We start from the raw sequence: 22,960 nt of genomic DNA, 5'->3' as shown, positions 1-22,960 counted from the left end.
ACTTTCCCTTTCCCACATACGTGAAATACCACAATGTAGATTTTGGGAGGAATAATAAACCTAGTCAATGGAGAAATCAACATGCCATTTTCTTATCTTTCTTTTTCCCTCCCTTCTCTCTTCTATCCATATGCATTAACAAACCACTGCAGATCATCTAGTATTTGAAGAAAATCAATGAGAACAAAGAAGGAAACTAATAACCTAGGAAAGAGAATTCTCATGAAAGAGAAATTTAAAACAATCATTCTCAACAAAATTCCAGAGAAGATTGCATCAATAAAACAAAAATATACTGCTGTGAAAAAAGAAAAGCCAGAGAACCAGTAAGTTTCCTGGAATTTAAAACTATGCTTATAGAAATAAAAAAGTATTTTAAAACCATGATTGTGGAAAATAAAATTATTCATAAAGGGGCTGAATAAAAGAATAGTCCTGATAGAAGACTCTGTCCCATCAAGGAAAATCTCCCAGAATGAAAAACAAAAACACAAAGAGATGAAAATTTGATGATGGATATGAAACTGTTTTGAAGACTAAACTAAATATATAAGGTAGTATTAGTAATAGTAATAATAGAATATAATATACAATGGAACAATTCTAAATATTTGGACAGAAAATTGGGATAAATATATGCACCTAATATTTAAATACGTGAAGATATTCGTTTATGTGTATATGATTGAACAGTTGTGTAATGACTAAATTCTCTTTCAGAAGACACATTTTATGTAGAATTATTTATCAGCATTGTGGAAATCACACAGGTTCCTAGCAATCACAAGGTGCAATTTCATATAGGCTGCAAATATGGGTGGAATGGAGTTGAATGCATGTTCTGATACTTCTGTGATTATAGAAAAGTGATGCTTGGGTAGGTATACACAAGAGACAAATAATGGTCATTTGCGAAGATGGATCTCCGTTTTTCCAACTTCATCAGCCGTTGACTTGAGTTCAGATTTACAACAAGAATTCTGCATAGTTTTCATTTTATCTCAAATCAATTTTCCTTTTTAATGCCTTGGAAACTAAATAGCATCGAGAACTTCAGTTGCATGTCAAGCTCCCTGTAATGCATTTAGGTTTTCATTACTATGTAATTTGAATGTCTGCTCATGGATTTTTCATAAAGACACGTGCTTCCTACAAGATATAAATGCTCAACTGGACAGCCCCAAACTCCTAAAATAGGACCCTTAACATCACTGAAACCTGACAGTAATGCCAAGAAGTCCACTAATACCATGTTTTTAAACCACAGAGACATGCTATTCAGTGAAAAAAGCATCTTTAGCCCAGTCTCACTCCTAGCAACAAGAAGTTAGGTTGGTGGCACACACCATTTCCGACCAAATGAGAATAACTAAACCACTGACTAAAGTTGTCAACTCCAGAAATGGGCATTAGGTTATGGAGAAAATAAAAATATTAAATGAAGTGACCCTGATAAATATTGACTTTCTGGCAAATTTGGATCTCTTCATGCTAAATAAAAATATGAGGTTTCTTACTGACACTTGACCTATGAAGTCATCTCCAATAATGTTATAATACATTGGACAAGAAATGCAAAACAAATGAATGCCCTAACAGAGCCAAATTATTACAGCAGCTTTCAACTAATTCTCTCCATATTATGCTTTCCTTTTGCCAATTACCACCCAATCTCTCAGTATGGTTTTCCTAGTTTATTGGAATTTCAGGCTGTCAATGTCATAAACTTAAAGTATAATAATGACCAGAGACAGAAAGTGTAAGTAAAAATGTAATCATATTGTGACATCTTAATTTGGGGAATAAAGTTGAAAAGTACTGAAAGAATGTATAAGAAACAAGAGACAAAGTTTCTTGGTTGGGTTCAGTTTATCAAATTATACTCTTGGAATCCTAATCGATCATCCAACTCATTTCTGACTTGTGAACAAAAGTCAAAGTCTAAGTCTCCTCAACGTTTTCCTCTTTTCCTCTCTTAAGTTAGGCTTCATTCAAAATATCATCATATCCTTACATAGGAGATAATGACAGTTGGTATAATAATTCTAGACTCTGCACAGGTGTATCTCCAGGTAAATAACATCACAAATAATATAAATTTTGATTTATATTCAGATGAAAAGCACAATGGCTTGGTACAGGTTATGGTGTTTGAAAGAGGGAATGTCAATATGAAAAACAATGCATGGTCCCTGTACTCAAAGGAACTTACCATCTATCAGAGGAAAAATACATGTTCCAAAAGGTTTCAGGTATCTCAAGGATAAACAAAGAAGTGAAGGTAGAGAGGAAGGGGAGTACTGACTGTATCCTGGGTACAGAACTAAATTTTGAAATTTGAATGCTGATTTTAAGGAATGAGCTTATAAAAAGTCTCATTCCATTGCGGTGATAGAGTGCTTTTCCAGATCTGGGAGAGCAGGTCACTTTGAAATACTGAGCCATGGTATAATGATGTAGAATGTTCTTCCTGGGTTGGATTTCAGGAAAACCATCTATGCCTGAAGTCAAGATGTATGCTCGTATATGTAATTTCTAACTCCAGCCAACTGAATATAATAATACATAGTTCAACAACTGTTATTTACTCCATTTATATAAATATTCTGACTTTAATGTTGACAAAATAATCGTTGGAATTTATCAAAGAAAAACAATCCACCACAACAATTTTCCTTTGATATTAAGGAGATAAAATGACTGTTCAGTTGACTGATTGAACTCACTTTTCAGCCAATTGTGGTTTTATAGAAATATGAACCTGGCTTTATAACCCTTTTTTCTTTTCCAATTCAATTTATGATACATTTTATGACCATGGGAATGTAGTAAACTAGTGCCCCATTTATCAATGGTTTAGCAATCAGTTCTTTGGGGCTATTAAATGAGTCAATTGGATAAATAATTGATATGACTGGAGGAAAATGGACATAAAAAAGCAAAATAGTCACAAAACAGGTTTGTGGTCTTTCCTGGCCTGCCACTTAACAAGCTGTGTTTCCCTGGGCAAGTCACTTCAACTCATGAAGAGGGACCTCTGGTGAATGTAAGAGAGTTGGCAACTGTTTCCTCTTGCTTCTCTACATTAAAAAAGACATTAAATTAACACAGATTAGTGTAGGTTTGTTTTGTTTTGGTTTGTTTTCATTGGAAAGGCAGAAAAAAAACACCTATGTCCTAGGTTTGATTTTGCCTCTTGGTGAGTGTGTGACGTTATGTCCATGTCATTCTCCCATGTGCCTCTCTTCTTAACTGTAAAATAAAAGACTAGATGATCCCTGCTCCTTTCTAGCTCAACATTTTCTTTTTGAAAACAGAAAGAAAAAAGAAAAGTGCCTCTAGGCTTTTAATTTCAATGCCAGGTTTCAGCCTGATGAAAATTAAACTGTCTGGGTTATAAACCAACTACAAAACAAGGTTTATAATGGAAACAGCAAGTGACCCTTGGCTGCAGCAAACCGAATGGTTCCCGCTATAATATTCAGTTACCGTTCGTATCCCTGGGCAGCAACTGGTGTGTTATGTAACAGTGACTATTGCAGGATTACCCAATCCTTTCACCTAACCTTAATTGTACAGTCTGCTTGTGGCTCCTAAAATACCTAGTTCTCTTCAATGACATGCTCATTGGGGTAGATGTGGTTGCCACCACCAAACCCTGCTCTTGCTGGTTTAAAATAACACTGTTATGTGCAATTTGCAAATACCATCGTTTTTTGAGTACATTATTTTGGCTCTTTCTTCTGCCTCTTTCTAACTGGCAATGACTTCCTGCCCAAAATGACCTAGCAGTAGGAAACATTCTAACAAATAATAAAATGGTCCAGTACAGGTAGAGTACATACTGTCCTCTGACTTAAGGCACAGAACAAATAGGGAGCTCCAGCTGGAAAGATCTAGAAGAAAGGCAGAAGAGATGATTGATGTTAGCTACAAGTCTTCAATCTAATGGAACTGACTCTTTTTTTTTTGCCTTTGCATTTAGCCTATACTCTCTTTATTACATATAAATGTTTTGACTCTCACAACAGAAAACATTAATGGAAAATTTAGAAGAAAAAGAACATTATTTTTATAGCACAAAAGAGAAATGGATGGCTAGGTGAAGATCAGTTCTGACTTTTAAGATCCAACAATAGATTTATCTCAAGGTGCACATATCATCTAAAAGTTTAGAGATGAGAAATAAGCTAAGCACATCTTCCTCAAAATAGAAAAATCCAAGAATGTTTTTTTCTAAAACATAATATTAATTTTTTCTGTTTATTACACTTTCACTTTCCTACTTTAGAAAATATAAGTAAGTAGAAAATAAAGAATCGAAACAAATAACAACTAATATTCTAAATCTTTCAATGCATGTTTATATTAACATACTAAAAATGATGTTACATTCATAATTTTTATACTGTTTCTGTTTATCAATCACTGTTATATAAATATTTATATGATTTAAATCCTCTGTGAATGATAGTATAAATTGGTATATATTTTATCAGTCATAATATATACAGCTATTCTGACTTAGAATTTTAGATTGTGTCCAATTTTTATATTTCTCATGAAAAATGAGGCAATAAACAACTTTGGAAATATTTTTTCCTGAATTTTTATTATTTTATTTCTTAAACTGTTAAGACAGCTTAAGCTACATTTTAAAGCTATTTATACTAGTTTTAGAGCTATTTATATTACTAACTAAATCTAAAGTCCACAGCTAAAATTTAAAATTATTTTTCATCCACTAGAGAAAAACCCTAATGCCAAACTAAGGGTATACTATAAACGTAGAAATTAGGTAAGGTAAAAATAAAAATGAAATTATTTATGTGATACAAAGTGCTTGAATACCTGGATACTTTATATTTCAAATCAGTGTTTTTAATATACTAAATTCTAAAAACTACCCAGAAAAAGAAAATTCACTTAAATATAAGAATTATGTTAAATAAAATATTAATGTGAAACAAGTTTTGTAAATGATAATTATATAAAGACTTGGCTATGGATAGATTTTTAAACATTATAAAACAAAAATTATTAGTAAGATTAAAATTTCCCACTATCAGAATTACATATGTACCTTCATTCACAAACCATCCTGTTTTCTTTCTTTTTTTGTTATTTTCCTTTTTTTCACAATGGGAAACATGCCTCTCCTTCCTTCTGAAGTTAATTCCTCTGTCTCTTGTCTGGCTCCCAGCTCACCCTGCTTTCAAGGATTTTGCTCTATTGATTGTTTACCTCCTCTCCTGTATCTAAAGATCCTCGCTCTTACCTGGGTTTCTTTTTATTTTTTGTTTTTTTGTCTGTATTTAAAATGTGTACAAGCCTCTTCCATTTTTAAGATCTTTCTCAATCTCCACCTTCTTCCCTAGTTATTACCCTATCTGTTTCTTCCCTTTGACAGCCAAATACTTTTATTGAAATAATGTCTCTACCTACTGGCTCTATTCCTCCATTGTCCAGTCACATCTCAATTCAATATAATATGGCTTCTACTTCTGTCATTCAACTGACCTTGTCAACTCCTTAGATTTCCTATTATGGCTCCTCTCTAGCCAATCTTTTACTGACTCAGGGTTTCTTTTCTCGTTTGACCCTTGCATAAGAATGTTCCTCAGGGTTTTGTTTTCTGTCTTTTCTTTTCTCATTCTACCTATCCTCCCTGGATAATTTCGTTCACTTCCATGATTCCAAGTATCTTGTATAAGCTGATGAATTCCAGAGCTTCATCTCCAGCATAGATTTATCTCTTTAGATTCAGAACTATATATCCATACTGTGGACAACTACATATCCATACTGTTACCCACTGTTCCTCTCCACTTGGAGATTATTCAAGTACCTCAAACTAAACATGTGCAAAACTAAATGCATAATTTTCATCCCAGTCTTGCTCTTTCTCCTGTTTTTCATTTTCTTTTTCTTTTTCTTCCCTTCCTATGAATGGCACCGTTAACTATCTGGTTACTCAAAGCAAGAACTTGGACATTATTCTGCATTTTTTTCTCCCCCATACCCCAATTTTGGATGTGTTGGTTCATGTGTAATTATATTTGGGTAGCCCTCTCAGATTGACAAGATTACAGTTAAATGCCTGTCCCATGTGACCCAAGAGTATTCTTATGTTTCCCCTGTCATAGCCTGCATAACACAATTAATTTTTCCAATTTGCATTTATATCTACTACAAGACCATAAGCTTTATATCTGTATTTTCTTGTATCCTCCATATCTGTCAGTATCTACCATGTAGTACGAACTCAAGAAATGTTTGTTAAATAAATAAGAATACTGTGTTCTAGTTGTTGAAAGAAAAAGTAGAGATAATTTTGCTTCTGAACAGCAAATGCTTATTACATAATCTTTAAACATATTGAAGTATAATAGATTATATCTACAAATATATAATGATGGCATTTATGGGTATCTATATAACAAAATATTTTTCTTGTACCAGATAGTCTTACTCATGGTAAGCTTTGACCCATGTGACTCTATCTCCCTGGTTCCAGTAGAATCAACCCAGGAAGGGGATGTGCCCTGAAAGCGGCCATCTATAAGCTTATCAGAAGTCAAGGAGATGGCCTGATCCTGGAGCTCTTCCTATTAGAAATACTTTGTCATGGATAGTCTTTCATGACCCATTCAGATTCTCTCTCTCTCGGGAAGACATATACAGAGAATTGGTCAGGTATTGGTAGAAGGTTTGGAAGACCCAAGGTTATCTGTGTTAAGAGCAATAGGAGACTGGTAGGTTTTCAGTGGTCATAGATAGAGCATTCATGGTATTCCTAATAGTAGTGAATTAAGTCCAGGCTGTGGGGCTGCGGAGGCAGCACCCTGGTGCCTGTCTTCCCTGAGTATCCTTATGCCAAAGGCCAGCATCAGCTAAGCTAACATTAGTATAAAACCTGCCAGTTACTATAATGCTTCAAGTGTCACAGTGTATTACTTTCTATCTTTGCATTTTGAATACTATGTCATTAGTTAAGCAATATAATAAACCTTATAACTATATATTAATAACTTTTTCCATCATTAAGCATTAAGTTTTTGTTCACAATTATACATTCCCTTATATACCATAGTTTTTTTTTGTTTTTTCTTAAGCCGCCTTCTGGAGCTAGAAAATCCCCACTTAAATCCATTTCCAAAATTCTAGAGTTTTATAAATAGAAAGTTTTAAAAATGAGGTTAAATATTTTAAAAGAGCATGTATATCTATTTGCTAGTGGGGAAATGGTCCTTAAACGCAATAAACTGATCCTAAGTAGAAATCAAAATTTATTTCCACCATCAGTAGAGCTAAAGGATGACCCGCCAAGGTTTGGATGCCCAATGTACATCTCTGTTCTTGTCAGAGGTGCCTGGTACTGGCACTGGAGAAGGTGTCCTTTTTTGTATGCCTTAGACTTGACTCAGAAACTGGCATAGTAACGTGTTCATGGAAAAGAAGATTCCAGGCTGATGGCTTGTATCTAGGATTCCCTCTCTCACAGCAGCTCCTGGGAAGGCTGAATATGCATAGCGGGTCTATGCCCTGTCTATTCTTACATACCCTTCAGTATTGTCCGTCAGTTCTTTTAAAGGAATTTGTGTTTCTAAGAAGTTTAAAATTGGCATGCAAAGATACGGCTTGTTTTCTAGTAATGAGCTTGATCAATGGAATTGTCTGTTTCATGACAGATTTTGGTTTTCTAATTGGAGTGTGTGTGTGTGTGTGTGTGTGTGTGTGTGTGTGTGTGTTTAGGATTCTCTAATGTGGGTGAATTACATGACAATGAGGAATAGAAGAACTGGTATCTGCTAGAGAATCTTAGTAAGTGAGCTACTCAGTGATAGAACCAACCCATTCACCTGTGAATGCATTGTTCTGAATATCTATATGTGTCTTGTATTATTGTGTATGTTTTATTTTTAGTGTAACTTTTATGGGTTCATTAAAAATAACGCTGTCAAAAGCACTAAAATGTATGTAAGACTAGGGTGCTATAGACTAGAACAAAATTATAATTTGGACTTGTGAAGTAAAAAACAGACACACCACATTAAAGGATAAAATTCTCAGTGAGAAGTAGCCCAGACACCCAATACCCTGCTACAGGACCTATGGCTGGTAAACTTCTACCCTTGTTTGACACTGATCAAACATTCCCAAGTTGTACAGCCACACAGTGGAAATTGGACATAAAACAGCCTTAACCATTGGATAACTTATATTACTTATCCAAATAAAAAAGCACATTTTTAGGGCATGACAGACTGAAATGTAGGAGCATACAGTACAAACTGTACTAATAAAATTTTGTGTGTGGTTTGGAGGCATAAATTCTCATGCTAGACAAAGTTATAATCACATTCTTGGATTTTGGATTTTAGTAGTTCAAGGATAACCTTCTACTTGCAAATTTAATTTTAAAAATTTGGATTTTAGAAAAAAGTGGAAATGGTAATAATATCACAATAAAAAATTAGAATTAACCTTTGGAAAAAAGAATGCATTTTCCAAATGATTAGTCAAAAATCTATTTTAATTTGTAATAGATTTCTGCCTGAAACAGTGGCAAAACATGAAACAAAATAAAACCTCACAACAACCACACACACACACACATACTCTCACATACACACTCACAAGAAGGAAAAACACAGAAACACAAAAAAACAAACAGTTATTATATATATCCAGCACTATTTAGGTCTATATTTAAGATAAGCCATTTAATGTAGTAACTAACTATGCTTATCAAACCAGGTAAAATTTTAAGGAAAGCACCATAGCCCAAAAAGTCAGGATTCCATCAATTATAAAACTCTTCCTTCGTATATATCAGGTAACATAGCTTGAAATAATGTAATGTGAACAGAGTGCTGATTCAAATAACCAATAATCCCACTATAGTTCAGCTGTAATAACTTCATTTCAAGATAATAAGATAAGATGGAAAAATCAACTGCCCAATATGACATGAGCACAGACACCCTTAAAAATGTTTGGGTAGGTTTCTGTACAGAGAGTAAGATTCTCATCTACATCACTGAGCTTAGCTTCTTGAGTAGCAAAAATTTATTTTGTTTTACCCTCAGCAAAGAGCAATTCTTTCATACTGCATTTCTAAGCAAAAGTTTTTTCAATTAACTTGCTAAGAATTTTGGAAGTTTAGAAAAAGTAGCTCTCAAAATGACTTTAGGAGAGTTTTTTGGAGACCTTTCTAATAGTCAGAATATTACAGACTCAGATTGAAAGGATCATTTAAATCACGGCATACCTGAAATTAACACATTAAATAGACTGACTTTATCCTTAGATCTCTGTTTTGCAAGGCTTTGTTAAGGCATAATAAACTCCACTTCCCAGAGGCCTCACGAAGGCATTTTTCTATATATTAATATAAAACTCTTAAGATTGAAGTATAAAGTATCACATATTGTTAGTGAAGTCTACAAGCATTTATTCAGCTACTACTATATACTAGCTACTATTCACATTCTAAGGATACAAGGGTAAGTAAGATAAACATAATTCTGGCCTTCATGGAATTTCTAGTTTATTGTTCAATAACTTTTTATAAATTTATTATGGAAATTTTCAAATATACACAGATGTTGAGGGAATAGTTTAAGAAACCCTACAAGCTTATTACTCTCAATAGTTAGCATGATATGGGCTCTTTGTTTCATTTATACCCCTATCCACTTTCTATCCAGTGCAACACGATTACTTTGAAGCACTTGTCAGACACCTATTATATTATCTAAAATATTTTAGTTTGTATTTCCTAAAGATAAAAACTCTCTTTAAAAGCCATAATACATATTACACCTAAAAATGTTCACAATAGTTACTTACGTTCATCAAGAAAATGATTTATTGTTCACATTTCCCTGTTTATTTCACAAAGTAGTCATGGGGATGTAGGGTGTAGCACAAGGAATATAGTCAATAATATTGCAATAACTGTGTATGGTATTAGATGGATACGAGATTTATTGGGGTCATAGAGGTGAGGGGGGTTGATAGCTGGGTGAAAAAGATGAAGGGATTCAGAAGTACAAATTGGTAGTTACAAAATATCCATGGGCATGTAAAGTAAAACATAGGGAATATAGTCAATAATATGGTAATAACTATGTAACTATGTATAGTGCCAGGTGGGTACTAGACTAGTCAGGGGGATCACTCCTTAAATTACATAAATGTCTAACCACTATGCTATCCACCTGAAATTGATATTAAATAATATTGAATGTCAACTATAATTGAAAAATTAAAAAAGAGGGAAGGTGAAAGGAAATAAGAGGTCTGAATTTCCAGGAATAAAACAAGTCATGGGTATATATGTCCTTAGTTGTAGGACTTCAGTTCAGGTAGGCTTTAGGTGATCCTCAATGATAGTTGTTCTGTAGTTTTGTTGTAATTTTGTTGAGAGGAAGCAAGCACTTTTTTTTTCGCCTACTCTGCCATCTTGACCAGATAGTGTTGACTTTTTAGATACAATGCCAAAGCCATAATCCATGAAAGAAATAACCGATAAACTGGTATTTCAATAAAATTAAAAACTTTTGTTCTGTGCAAGACAATGTCAAAAGAATGAGAATACAAGTCACAGACTGGGAGAAAATATTTGCAAAATATGCACTTGATAAAAGAGTGTTGTCCAATATATACTAAGAACTCTAAAAACTCTATTATGGAAAAACAACAATAAAAAATGTGATTTAAACATGGGCCAAAGACCTTAACGCACCCCTCATCAAGGAAGATATACAGATGGCAAATAAGCATAGGAAAAGATGTTGCGCATCACATGTCATCAGAAAAATGCAAATTAAAACAACAGTGAGTTACCACTATACATCTAGTAGTTGGCCAAAACTCAGAACACTAACACCGCCACATATTGGAGTGGATGTGGAGCAACAGAATATCTCATTCATTGCTGGTAGAAATGCAAAAATGGTACAGCCACTTTGGAATAATGTTTGGAAGTTTCTTACAAAAATAAACATACCTTTACCGTATAATCCAGTGACTGTACTCCTTTGTATTTACCCAAAGAATTGAAAGCTTATCTCCACACAAAAACTTGCACATTGATGTTTATAACAACTTTCTTCCTAATTGTCAAAACTTGGAAGCAACCAAGATATACTTCAGAAGGTGAAGAGAAAAATAAACTGTGGTACATTTTATTGTTTAGCTCTTCATGCTATTAAGCCATGAAAAGACATAAAAAAACACCAACTTAAGTGCATAATACTAAATAGAAGAAGACAATCTGAAAAGGCTCCATACTATATGATTCCAACAAACTATATGAAAATGACAAAACTATGGAGACAATAAAATGATAAGTGGTTGCCAGGCATTGGTGGGGTGGGAAGATTAATAGTCAGAGCACAGAAGATTTTTAGGGCAGTGAAAATACTCTGTATGATACCATCATGATAGATAACGTGTGATTATATATTTGATCAAACCCATAAAAGGTACAGCACCAAGAATGAACCTTAAGGTAAACTATGGACTTTGGCTGATAATAATGTGTCACTGTAGGTTCATCAATTGTAATGAATGTATCACTGTAGTGGGAGATGTTGCCATAGGGGAGGCTGAGCATGCGTGTTGGGGGGCAGGGAGCGTATGGGAAATCTCTGTACCTGCCTCTCAATTTTGCTGTGAAGCTAAAACTGCTCTAAAAAATTAAGTCTTAAAAAAATAAAGACAGCTAAAGCATCATGATGTGTGGTCTTGCCCAACCAAATCTATCAACCTGCCTCAGCCACATTTTCTTATTGATATTAAAAACTCTTCCAAATCTGAAAGTCTGAGACTCTATGAGATTAGTGGTCTCAGTCCGAGATGACCGTATGCCGACACCATTTACCAATATTCTTTTATTGTTCAAGTCAGTCAGAAGGAGCCCCTAGGATTTATTATTTATGCAAATCAAGTTCATTCTCAGCAAGCCAGAAACCTGTTAGATACATTGAAGCACCCATATCATTCTCTTTGTCTTTGAAGGAGATAAATGGTTAATATTTTAGAAAATTATATTGCTCTACCTTTGTCCCGTTTCCTAAAATCTCACTTTCTCATTTTTTCCAAATAGTCTTGTGTGAGTAAATTCTTTTCTGATAAGGTGAGGATGTCAAGCAAACAAAATAAATTTATATGTTTGAAGTCAAACTGGTTACTTTGGCACATTTTTTTTAAAAGCCAGCGACAACTTCATTATTGCATTGTTAATTTTAAAATAATCTTTATAAAAATCTCATTTCATGGATGGCTTTTTGGTAAAACATGCCTATTTTAGCTATTTAAGAATGCAGAACTTTAAAATATGTCGTTTTTCCTACTGGACATATTGATGTTTCAAAAGGCATTAGTTTCAGTTTCCCATTTTCATGAAAATGAAAATTAAAAATGAACAAATATCTATAGGCTTAAAATACAGTCCACTGGAATAACCCAGTCTCCCATAACCTCTTAAGGACCACATAAGAAGCAATGTCTCTGACTTTCCTTCAGACCTCGTTTTGGATTCAGTATCTTCAGGACAACATTATTTCAGAGGTCAGGGATCCACTATCAGAGAATGCACACTGCTGGTAGCTGGAGACAGTCAGAGTAGTCAGCAGGAACCATTACAGACATCTGCTCAATCCGTAGGGAAGTCGCAGGCTTGTTTATGTCAAGAGCTCTTGCTGCTAGACAGCAGAACGAGCTCCTTTAGAATTTGTTCCCATAATAGTCCCTAAGGCAATGACGCACAGCTGTGAAGAGGAAATAGGCTCTTTAATTTGTTAACCATGCCCAGAAAAGAAGAAAACAAAATTCTCAAAAGAAAATACAAAAAGGTCTTTTTAAAGTCTTCTCAGAAACAGCTAAAAAAAGGCAATATAAAAAATTTCCTCCAACCTCTTTCTCATATATATACACATATATATATATATATATATATACATACATATATACACACATACATATACATATGTGTGTGCACACACACACACACACACACACACACACACTTCTGATTTGCTCCTTAATATATACCCAAACTTTGATTTGAATCCCGTATAATCTTTTCTTCTAACTTCTCAGTTTCACCATCTCTTAATCACATTTTCTACAGACTGTTACCATTAGACCTCTGGAACATTACTCATGAAAGATCCCATTTAGAAAAATCCAGAAAGTCAGGAAAAACAGACCTAAATTTCTATCCAGAAGATTGAGAGTAGATAAGAATGTGATTTCCTTAAAATGAGGATTCTGTTTTTTAGAGCAGGAAGTTAAATATTTTAATCCACATCTATCCTGTATATAGAGAGACCTTACCCAAACTTATTTTTTAAAAATCGATTTCCAGTTTCTTATGTTTTTAATGCATTTACTTTGGTTATCATGAAATATTTTAAATATAGTCATGTTTCACTTAATGACAAGGATACATTCTGAGAAATGTGTCTTTAGGCAGTTTTGTTGTGGGAACATCACAGAGCGCACCTAAACAAACCTAGATGGTACAGCCTACTACCGTGTTTGTCCGAAAATAAGACCTAGCCAGACAATCAGCTCTAATGCATCTTTTGGAGCAAAAATTAATATAAGACCGGATCTTATTTTACCGTAATATAAGACTGGGTCTATAACATAACATAACATAACATATAACATAACATAACATAACATAACATAACATAACATAACATAACATAACATAACACTGGGTCTTATATTAATTTTTGCTCCAAAAGATGCATTAGAGATGATTGTCCCGCTAGGTCTTATTTTCGGGGAAGCATGATACACACCTAGGCTATGTGGGGTAGCCTACTGCTCTTAGGCTACAAACCTGTACAGCTCGTTATTGTAGAAAATAAGACAAGATTAAATCAAGCACAAGCGAAACGGACATAATCAAGTGACATGGTAAATGTGGCATACTGTTTTACAGCAAACTTGTTTTTATAAGTACTAGGAAGAATACACTCTAAAATAATGATAAAAAGGGTAGTATAGTAAATACTTAAACCAGTGACATAGTTGTTCATTATCTTTATAAAGTATTATGTACTGTACAAAATTGTGTGTGCTATACTTTTAAAGACTGGAAATGCAGAAGGTTTCTTTACACCAGCATCATCACAGACATGTGAGTAATGCTTTGGGCTATGATATTAGAATGGCTACGACCTCACTAGGCGATAGGAATTTTTCAGCGCCATTATAATCTTAGGAGACCACCATCGTGTATGTGGTCAGTTGTTGACAGAAACATCATTATGCTGGTGCATAACTGTTTACAACAAGGTAAGACTATAGGATAGCAAGTGTCTGGAATCAAGACCCAGATATCAAGCCCCATCAAGTTTTAACAGTCTGTCGTACTTGTTTCAACTTTTAATTTTTTTCAGAAAAAGAAATAGCTCATTATAAATATGATTGACGTTCCCTGACTACCTCCCTCATATCTTAGGGCAGTTTCTTCCTTCCTGTCTGCCTTCCCAGAGATAATCATCAGCCGTGAATTTGGTTATCATTCTCATGAATGTTTATACTATTACAACACAATGTCCAGAGTTGTTTGGCATGTTTCAGGTTTTACGTAAATGGTATTCTTCCATAATGTCTTTTCTTCACTTAATAGTATGTTTGAGGTTTAATCGAGTTGATATATGCAACTGTAGTTTATTTATTTTTACTGCTGTATTCCAACTATTGCAAAATTTTTCCACAATTTATCTGTCCAATGTTTTACCTGTTTTTTGGTATTACTCCCTTATCCTAAGAACATTTTCATACATGTCTCTGTGAGCACATACATATGCAACTGATTCTCTAGATTTTCAACTTTACTTGATATTGCCAAAATACTCTTCAAAATGAATGTAGCAATTTATACTTCCACTACTCTCCACATCTTAGCCAATAGTAGATATTGCCAAAAATAGATACAATTTTTGTTAACCTGAGGTGTATTTTGCAAAACTGAATTTCCCTTTATACTAGCATCTTTTTCATAAGGTATTAGATTTCAGCTTCTATTCCAATCCATGGTTTGCTTTTGCTATGTTTGTATGAGTTATCCATTATTTCTGCATAGTTGTCCTTTGTTTGATATCAGAATTATAAATATCTACTGCAAATTGTAGATTTTTCAAATCTTTGTTCCTGGCATGTTCTTTCTCTGGTCAAATAGAAGTTTTGTTTGTTTGTTTGTTTTTGTTTTTTATTAATAGACCCCAAATTATCCATAGTGAAATCCTTCCCTGTCCTGAGGTCATAAAGATATTCTATTAAATTTTATTTTACCAATATTTATCACATTTTTCTCTCTCCTAACCTACTAAAGTATGTTCTTAATAAATGTTATATTTAATTTCCCAATACTTTATTTAAATTTTCACCCCTAAGTTTACAATAAAGTTTGTCCATATAATTGACATTTCTTGTACCATCTTTGTTTGGCTTCGGCAGCAACGTATATTGATCTAACAGAACCAGTTAGCAATTTTCATTCCTGTTACAATCTATTCATAGTAGAGGTATCTGTTGATTAAGGATTTTACAAAACTCACTCATAAAATTTTCTAGCCCTTATTTGGGGAGATGGGTCAGAATTCTCAAGAATAATGAAATAATTGCTTTAATTATGCCAAATTTAGTAGTTATTGTCTTTGTTTCTTTCTATTTTTTAAACATAATTATTGGCAAGTCTATAAATTATGCATTTTATCTAATTATTAAAATGCATGGGACAAAAGTTGTTAATAGCATCGACACATTATTTTAAACATTTCCTTGGATCTACAGTTATATTTATTACCACAGTATTTATTTGTTATTTATTTGTGTCTTTCTTTCACTGTATCAGTTATGTAAACTTTTTGCCTATATGATTAGTCATTTTAAAAACCAGATTTTATTGCTGATTCTATTGTTTTTTGTTTGTTTTCGTTTTATAAATATCTGCTTTTACATATATACTTCCTTCTTTCCTTAACTTTTTTCCTCTTTTTCTAGCTTCTTAAAAACCGTATGCATCTATTTTCCAAGCACTCTTATTTTCTAATAAATTTATTTAGAAGTCTTACTTTCCTTTTAAATACTACTATTAATAGTTTTATTTTCAGACTCATATTAAGGGGAAATTTTTGACTTTTTTTCTCTCTCTTCCTCACTCTATCACCATCTCTTATGAGATAGTTTTGCCACTTTTCAACGGGTGACACATGCTTTGTTTCTTTTTCCAAGGTTAAAAGATTGTCACATTGTAGGGGCAATCAATTTAAATCAATATATTTACCTTTCTGATAAATCAGTGATAATACTCAAAATTACTATTTATTCCCTCTTATGAAAAATTGATATACAAAACCTTTACATAAGAGAAAATGTTTATAAAAGAGAAAAAACTTGAGGGTGAATGACCCATACAAAATGATTAAATGTTTGTCTTAATGATTCCTACTGTGCTTCTCCAATATTTGTATGTAATACAAATATTGATAATTAACCACTTGAATGGATGACAGGGCAAGGAAAAGAACATCTAGTGCTGGACTCCATTGCCAGTTGGAAATAATGAGGCACTATCTTTGGACAATTGAGATCAAAAAATGAAAAAGAAAAAAGGTTTCTAGCAATAAGGAGTGAAACATCTAGTTAATAGGCTAAAGTGATCTTTAAATCAGAATGTACTTGAATGAGGAAATAAACCTCATTTTAGAAAATAATATATATAAACTAATATAAAATAAAATTGACTGTCAACTGTAATTGAAAAATAAAAAATTGACATAAAAAAGAAAATAATATATTTAAACATAATTCTGGATTCTGTCTATGTGAATGAAAAAGGTCTTTAGAAATATAGAAAATAAGGATGATCATAGCTGCGAAAATGGGGGTATGAAAAGTATAGTTGTGTTTAAAATACCAGAAATAGCAAATATTTTAATTGAAAGACTCATTTAAAAACATTCCAAAACATAATATAGATAACTTAAGTCTGAGCAATTTTGCCCCCTTTCCATAGAAATATTTAAGCATTTAGTGTTCATGAACTTCAAATTACTTTAATCCCTCTCATTTGTAGGCTTTTTATGGAACTTTTCCTGACTTGTGAACTAATGTTTCAGTGTAAATTCTTACAATAGCCTTACAAGGAAGAAATACTAGCACAAAAATTCATAAGTATTGCTTCCGATGTGGTGCAATGGAAAGAATACTTTTGAAATTTGACACAACTTTGAATTCTGCCTCTGCCGTTACTCAGGTAGTCAGAACTTATCATCTATCTTTATATCTCTTTCAGTCTACAGTGTCATGTTTATTACATTATATATTGTGGCCTATCACTCTGAAATTTCTGTAAGATGATGTCACTCTTGCTATCTCATTTTCCATTCATATTTTTGCTTCCTTTATCTTTTGTGATATGTTTTGTGGTTTGTTCTGTAGGAATTTCTTGGCATGATCTTTCATCGTGTTGATTTTTCTATTTTGCTTTTTTAAATACATGATTTTTAGTCTTTTATGGAAAATTTCAAACATATATTAAAATAGAAAAAAATGATAATAAAATCCATGTATCTATTATTAAATTATCTTTAACATTTGCTAACACATGACCAGTTTTGTTTCCTCTACCAGTAACAAGTCTCTTAAACTTTAATTTCCATAATCAGATTTTTAATTTTCGTGGTCTGTTTAATTATGTTTTGTGGGTTAACTGTTTACTTATAGTATTCTGAGCTTTTAGGTATGCATTATTTGGTTACTCAAGTTTGTGGATTTCCTTTCCCTGTAGTCTTAAGTGTTTGGTGATTCTTGACTGTGCTCTCAATTTTATGGCAGAAATTTCTAACTATATTGTACGCTGTATGTGTTTGCACAGCCCAAGGAAGGGTTAATGGTTGTGATGAGCTGCTGGAGCTTGTGCAGCAGCCTGTTTGCAGAGATATTCTGGAAGAGGCAGAATATCCCACTGGACTGAGAATATCAGCAGCTTGTTGTGTGGGTGTGACGACCTCCCACTTCTAGGTCTGGCCAACCGCATGGAGTTCTGCTTCATTTCTCTAACTCAAGCTCCCACATACTGGTGCCTCCAAGAAGCAGACACCCTGACTAGCCAACAAATAATGCACCAGAAGTTTGATCTCCGAAGTGCTCTTGCTACTGTACCCAATTAATTACCAAGAATCACCCCGCTTCTGACTCCTCCCCATCGACCATCCTCCAGCTTCTGCTCCAATTACCTGCCTAATGCTGCTCCACTCCCATGTGCTTTCTATCTCTCAGTTATTTCCCATAGTTTCTGGTCAGTGAAAGGTTTCCTTTCTGCTTCTCTAGGGTAGTTTACAAATTTTAAAAAAATGTTTTTATGGGTGCCATATGACAGTGATTAAGAGTGTGGGCTTCAGAGCTCCATGGGTTGAATCTTGGCTCTGCTATTTCCTTGTGGCCTTGAGTAAGTTGATTAACCTCCCTGCCCCGGTTTCCTCAACTGAAGGATGGTGATCAAAATGGACCGTAGGTTGTTATGAGGATTAAATGTATTGGCATCCAAACTGCTCAGAACCTTGCTTGATTCAGAGGGTAGTATGATTCTAAAATAGAAAGTTAACTTTATTAAACTTGCCAGGCAAGGGAGATCTGCATTCAAAACTGCAACCTCTCTGAACAAAACCTGCAAAGATCTTATATATAAAATTCCAGGCAAGCACAAAAGATTTTGAAGAACTCTATCAAAAATAGGAAAGAATTCTGATTGGCTCTTAAATTCAAACAGGACTGCTTAAAAATACCTGGCATTTTGATATGTTCCAGGTTAAAGCTGATTTGTTTTTATCTTGTAGTTTTGATATGATTCCAAACAGCCAAGTTGCTCAAGGTGTATGATTTTAAACGAGAGGATTTCGAGTGTTATGTCCTTGCTGTTGATATGATTCAAAGAGCAAGGCTTTTGTAATTCCATCCTTGATGCTCAGCAGCTGGAACTAACACATATATCTGTTATGATTGTACACGTCCAGTATTGCACTAACTCAACTCCTTTCTTGCCGGTTTCTATTCACAGTAAGAAAACTATCATGGGCGAAGCTAGGAGAGCTTGTCTCCATCTAGTGGTTAGTGTTTTATACTAATACCGTTATTCTAAAATCAAAATACTACCAGTATTATGCATTTTATTTTCTTAATTGTAGTGAAAAATGACTCTAGCAAAGATACTACAGTTACTTTCTAAGGATATCTATGAAGCTTGACAAGTAAATAATCAGCTAGATGATACATAATTTTAAGTAGATACGTTGAAATATATGGCTTGAACATATTGTCCAAAATCCATGAAACTATTTTCTGCTATAAGTAAATAAGTAAATAAATAATTAGTAAATAAATCTGCCTATAAAATGTAATTTCTATAGTTTGTCCAGGTACCTTACTCACACTGTTACAGAAAGATACATTAAGAAGTTGATTTTATATTAGGCATTTCATTTTGACACCTGCATGTAAAATAATATTCATCAACATATATTGAAGGTTGACGACACTGTTTGGGGGCTATTCTTAATAGAAAATAAATTACATTTAATTAAATTTGAAATATTGCTTACCAAATAAAGGGACTAATTCCTAGTGGTCTCTTTATAATACCCAGTATTTTCTTTGTAAAAATGTTTTATTCTTCGTAATAACTTTTGTTTTTTGTTTTTTTCTTTTTCTGTAAACCCATCAGAGATAAGGCATTAGAGATAAGAATGTAAATCACATACTTACTGAAATTGTATTATAAAAGTATTACCACTTTTCTTTTTTGTAGGATATCGCAATTTACAAAAGGTCTCATAGAGTTTTTATTATCATTCCCATTTCCATTTAAGAAAGGTGTTAAGTGAATTTCCCACACCATGAAGACCTTAGTAAGATGGGTTAGTACATTAATTCATGCCCTTCTCAGTCCAAAGTCCTCCCCCAAGATTTCTGCAAATGTCCAGAGGACTCATATTGTCAAAGCCATCTCTACCTCTGGGCTCCTGCGTTCATGCAGGGCATGCAATATGGCAACACAGACACGAGACCCAAACCCATTGTTAGTTTTGAAAAAAAACAAAAAAAAACTTGTTCAACCCTGGAGTGTGTGAGTGTAGTAAATGTTACTGAAGATTAGGAAGAAAGGAAGAAAGAGAAAGAAGTTTAGATCACATCCATTCAAACTTCAGTTTGAACATTTTAGGCAGGTTCCAAAGTTATCCTTACATCTCTCTTCCACCGGGAAAAATGCAATAATCCTCCTCTCCACCTGCTTCTTGGACCCACACCAAAGTCCTATGACAAACAGAATGCTTTCCTTAAAAAGGAATTGCAAACAGTTTTTTGTTTTTGTTTTTGTTTATTTTACACAGAGAAAAAGAAATTGATGTTCAAATGCTCAGATGCAGTTTCACAGAAATTCTGTGCTGAGTACTTGAAACAAGAGAGAAAAGATGAGCTCTAGATCTTAAAACCCTATGTTCTATTTATATTTTTAAAGAATCACCCAACAGAGAAATGGTTGACCTATCAGGTGAGAAGTTATTTCTTACATAAATTGTGGATTCAATGTGCAAGCACTCAAAACAGAGGTTTACCCAGAACAGAAAAAGAACAAAGTGCCTTTGATATTGATTTAGCCATTCATGGCACAATCACAACTGGATATGGTTTTGTTTTGTAACCTAGAATTTGCTTATCCCGAGGCCCTAAAATCTGTGACAAAGGGAATTTTTATATCTACATTAAAAATTCAAAATATTAGAAATAAAGGTAACAGCTTGCCTTTACTTTCATTAGCAATAAAAATAGGTGATCCCATATGAATTATTCCAGGTTAGGTGTGACGTATTTTTTAAAATTGTAGTGGTTGGAATATCTTTCCCTAAGCCTCCTTAGATTCTTGTCCAGTTTTCCCTTGGCCCTGATTGCTGGGAGGAATAAATAGGAGATTAATCAGTAGAATAAACGGGTAAGATTAGAAGCTAGCCTCAAATTAAGACAAAGATTTCATATTGTACAAACTAGTAGCATGGTGTGGAAAGATAATAGTTAATATTAGCTCATTTTGTTGGCAGGGGTGTCATATACAGACTGTATGATCCTTTCATGTCATAAGAGAAAGTGTTTGTTCTATAGTTTAAACTTGGCTTGCTATACTGGGTTTGAATAGTTAAATTTTATTTCTGAGCCACTAGGGCAAGGCTCAAATGGCAACAGATCACGGCCAATGACTTCCATGGTTACTTCCTCCCTCTGAGAAACTGGAAGATGCGCAGGCTTCATAGGAAAAGAAAATGGCTACGTATATTCAGAAAAACCTTTATAGAGAGTAACTCCCAAAGGAAAAGTATAATTCATATTGGATAAAGACAAAAGGAGGTCAATATCGTGTATTTCACTTCCATAGAATGTAGAACAGCTAAACTCTGTAATTCCTCAAAGAAGCCATTTCTCCTAGCCTTAGAATCAGTTCCCCCTTGTTCCCATCACCTACTGAGGTAGTTAGTTTCCATAGATGGCTTCCCAAAGAGCCTTGCTTTATTTTGTTCATAATCTTGTGTATCTCTTTCCCTTGAATATGGGTTTTTTTCTATGACTCAGAACAATAGAACCCTGAAGAAGCGATGCTATGTGATACTGAGCCTTAGTTAGAGAAGCTCTTACTGATTCCATCTTAGTCTGTTAAAGTACTATCTCTGAGCCTTGAGCCACTATGCTCCAGATGACAGGGCTTGGTGCATAACACACTGTATGAATATCCCATGAAGCACAGCAATCTCCCATTCAAGCCCTGTCCAAATTGTAACATGTAAGGAAATGGTTGCTTTATGCCACCAAGTTTTGAGGTTCTTTGTTATGCAGCAGTGGATAACCAGAACACTGGGTTTCCATTGATTCACTTTCCAAGATTCAATATAGATGTCACAGCTTTTTGGAAGCCTTTTCTGACCCCCTAGTCTGGGTTAGGCATCCCTTCTAGGTAATGCCTCATGCTAGCAGTTTACATATTGTGTTACAATTGTCTATTTATTCTTGTCTGAAATTAATGAGAGCAAGGATCGTGTCTGAACTGATTATCATCGTTCTTTCAGAACTAACAGTGCCAGGTAAATATAGTAGGCAATGGAAAAACATGACCCATTGAATCAATGAGTGCATTTCTGATGCAAGTAAAGACTGATCTCTTACTCTACTAGGAAGAAGTCCCCGGCCTATTATACTATTTGATAATCAGCTTCCAATAAAGGCAGTCACACAAAATATGCATATATCTTGGCAAAGTATAAGAGCAACATGCATTGCACAAGCTACTTAGCCGCCACCTAAATTATTAAAATAGATAGAGAATTAAGAAATAGATCTGGGCAGTCAGAATTTCTTTTCTAAATATTCACTGAACTCCATTGTTCTACATTTTGACCAATAAAAGGCTGGTTAATCTTAGATCAGTGTTATTCTAGCTTTTGTGGATAAGGAGAATTTTAAGACTGTGAAGTTTCGTAATCTATGTATTCTAAATGAAGAAAATGTCTTCTTGTATCCCAAAAATAAGAGGTCTGTGATTTGGCAAATGCTAGCACAAACAAGTTCATTTTGTGACAGTAAAACTGTCATGAACACGTTTAAACTGAAAACATACAACTAGGAAAATTTTATGAGATGCAGATGTCGTGTAAAGCAGTGAATTGAACCAAGTAACCCAAAAGATGTAATAGGCAGAAATTTTTATGAAATGGATACGAAATGAGAGAAAGTGAAACATATACACACACACACAATAGGATGACCCTCATTATTATGTCACTTGATGAGTTCCTAGAGTTATCTGAAAAGTGGAATATGTTTCCACAGCATCTGACCTTGACTGAAGACTCACCAGAAAAAGGCCAAAGGTATTCCCAAG

General features: G+C 33.9%; 1 long non-coding RNA gene across 2 annotated transcripts in view; it reads left to right on the top strand.

Annotated features, from left to right (window-relative positions):
- Positions 1-22,960, top strand: part of LOC109446224 (uncharacterized) — a 246,430-nt gene that overhangs the window by 178,655 nt on the left and 44,815 nt on the right. The window contains exon 7 of one of the 2 annotated variants that reach the window (XR_016020179.1): positions 153-384. The exons of the other annotated variant lie outside the window; for it this stretch is intronic. This is a non-coding gene — a long non-coding RNA (uncharacterized LOC109446224). Of the gene's footprint in view, positions 1-152; positions 385-22,960 lie in introns of those variants that run through there. 2 annotated transcript variants of the gene reach the window in all.

This window comes from Rhinolophus sinicus, chromosome 2 (assembly GCF_057876585.1).
Source record: "Rhinolophus sinicus isolate RSI-liver-muscle chromosome 2, RSI-T2T, whole genome shotgun sequence".
Classification (NCBI taxonomy): Eukaryota; Metazoa; Chordata; class Mammalia; order Chiroptera; family Rhinolophidae; genus Rhinolophus; species Rhinolophus sinicus.
The sequence above is the reverse complement of the archived record's forward strand: the minus strand, read 5'-3'. Positions and strand labels throughout refer to the sequence as shown.